Below are 1,803 nucleotides of genomic sequence, written 5' to 3'. Positions count from 1 at the left end.
TCTTTGTTTTGTTTTGTAGGTACGTCACGGGCTATATGCATGGGAATTGAAAATAGCACCCACTAGGATCAATATGCACTTTTCGGAATTGAATTTGAGTTTGAAACAAAGGAAAACGAAGGATTGCAAAGTATCAAATAGGACCTTTGTGCATTGTTTTAGTCATATCTCAAGTTCTACAGATCGGATTAGGGTGCTTCAAGTTGGGTTGGAAACTAGGGGTGAAGAGCTTTCCAATGATAGGTCGCACGCCTTCATACAATTCTTAGATCGGAAGTTACAGCCTTCTGAAGTTGGCCCTGGAAAACTGCCGCGGGCGCGGGGTTGCTGCGGCTCCAAAACTGCCGTATTTGTACATTAAGCACCCGCGGGTGTCCCGAGGGCTTCCCTAGGGTGTGGGCCTTGGCCCCGCGGGCGCGGGCTTTGGCCGCGGGCGCGGCTATCGGGGTGTCCGTTCCCCTCCGCGGGCGCGGCCGATTTCTCCGCGGGCGCGGGTTTCTGGGTCTTTTACGATTTTAAGCTTCTTTTCTCCTTTTGTTTATATATTTTTTTGTTTCCTTTATTCTTTATTCATGTAATTCTTTAGTTTTAGAATAGTTTTCTCTCTCTTAGGTTGAGAGCTTCTCTCTCTAGATTAGGCTAGATTAGGAGTAGTTTTAGAGAGAGAAAGTGAGGAATTTCAATGGTGATTGAGAGATTGAAGATGCAAGTGTGACAATTGTGTTGGAGATATTCTTAATTATCAATGAGGATTTCTAAACTCTATCTCATTCAATTGCTTTGTTTAATTTGATGTTTTTTTGGTTTGATTTTGATATTTGATGTTTGATTAGAGTAATTGTTCTTGATATTTTGTTGATTCTTGTTCTCTATAGTTGATAGTTGATTTGATGATGTTGTTTGAGTAGTTGTTGGCTAGGAATTGGGTGAAACTTGTATGATTGATTAATTGTGATTAATTTTGGAATTGTGTTGATTAATTGTTGAGATTAAAGTGATTAGTGAAGGTTTGCATGTGTGTAATTCAATTTGGCCTTGAGAATTATGCTAGATTGCATTGTAATTGATAATGACATGAACAATTGATTTAACAATTGCAATTATCAATTGATTTTGATTGTGATTCTCTTAGTTTGTTATTCATAGTGAACCCTAGCTTAACAATTAGGAGATAGCTCTTTGATTCCTATTGATTGCTCTTATCATTTAGTCCTCACAACCTTTGATTGGCATGCTCTTCCCAAGTTGTTGCAATTGACATGATTACTTGTTGATCCCCGTTCCTAGTGTTTTATTTCCTTGGTTACTTGTATTGTTAGTTGTTAGTATTCTCTCTTACCTTCGTCTTCGACCTAGCTTAGGCGCATAATTGAAAGTGCTTGAACATTACCGTTCCTTTGGGTTCGACCCTTGACTTGCCTCTATACTCGTGTTTAGTTTTGTTAAGTGTTTATAAATTTAGTTTGACCGAGGGAAGATTAGATAACGACCTAGTTTTCCCCTCGTGAAAATGGCGCCGTTGCCGGGGAACGAACCCGGGTCACCCGCGTGACAGGCGGGAATACTTACCACTATACTACAACGATAAAATGGCGTCGTTGCCGGGGAACGAACCCGGGTCACCCGCCTCACAGGCGGGAATACTTACCACTATACTATAACGACCTAGTTTTCTTTGATGAGTGTCATTTATGGCACTCATAGGGTAGTCTTTTAGGGTTATTTCTTTCCCCTTTTCATGCTTTCTTCTCTTATTTTTGGTCCTTTTTCCTTTAGTTTCTCTTTTTCCTCTTTTCTTTATGA

General features: G+C 40.3%; 1 non-coding gene across 1 annotated transcript; it reads right to left on the bottom strand.

Annotated features, from left to right (window-relative positions):
* Positions 1-1,514: 1,514 nt before the first annotated feature.
* TRNAD-GUC (transfer RNA aspartic acid (anticodon GUC)) lies at positions 1,515-1,586 on the bottom strand. The gene has a single exon. It is a non-coding gene; the product is annotated as a tRNA-Asp (tRNA).
* Between the last annotated feature and the right edge of the window lie 217 nt (positions 1,587-1,803).

The sequence above is a fragment of the Chenopodium album genome, chromosome 6 (assembly GCF_948465745.1).
Source record: "Chenopodium album chromosome 6, dcCheAlbu1.1, whole genome shotgun sequence".
Classification (NCBI taxonomy): Eukaryota; Viridiplantae; Streptophyta; class Magnoliopsida; order Caryophyllales; family Amaranthaceae; genus Chenopodium; species Chenopodium album.
Note: the sequence above shows the minus strand (reverse complement) of the source record. Positions and strands in the feature narration are given on the sequence as shown.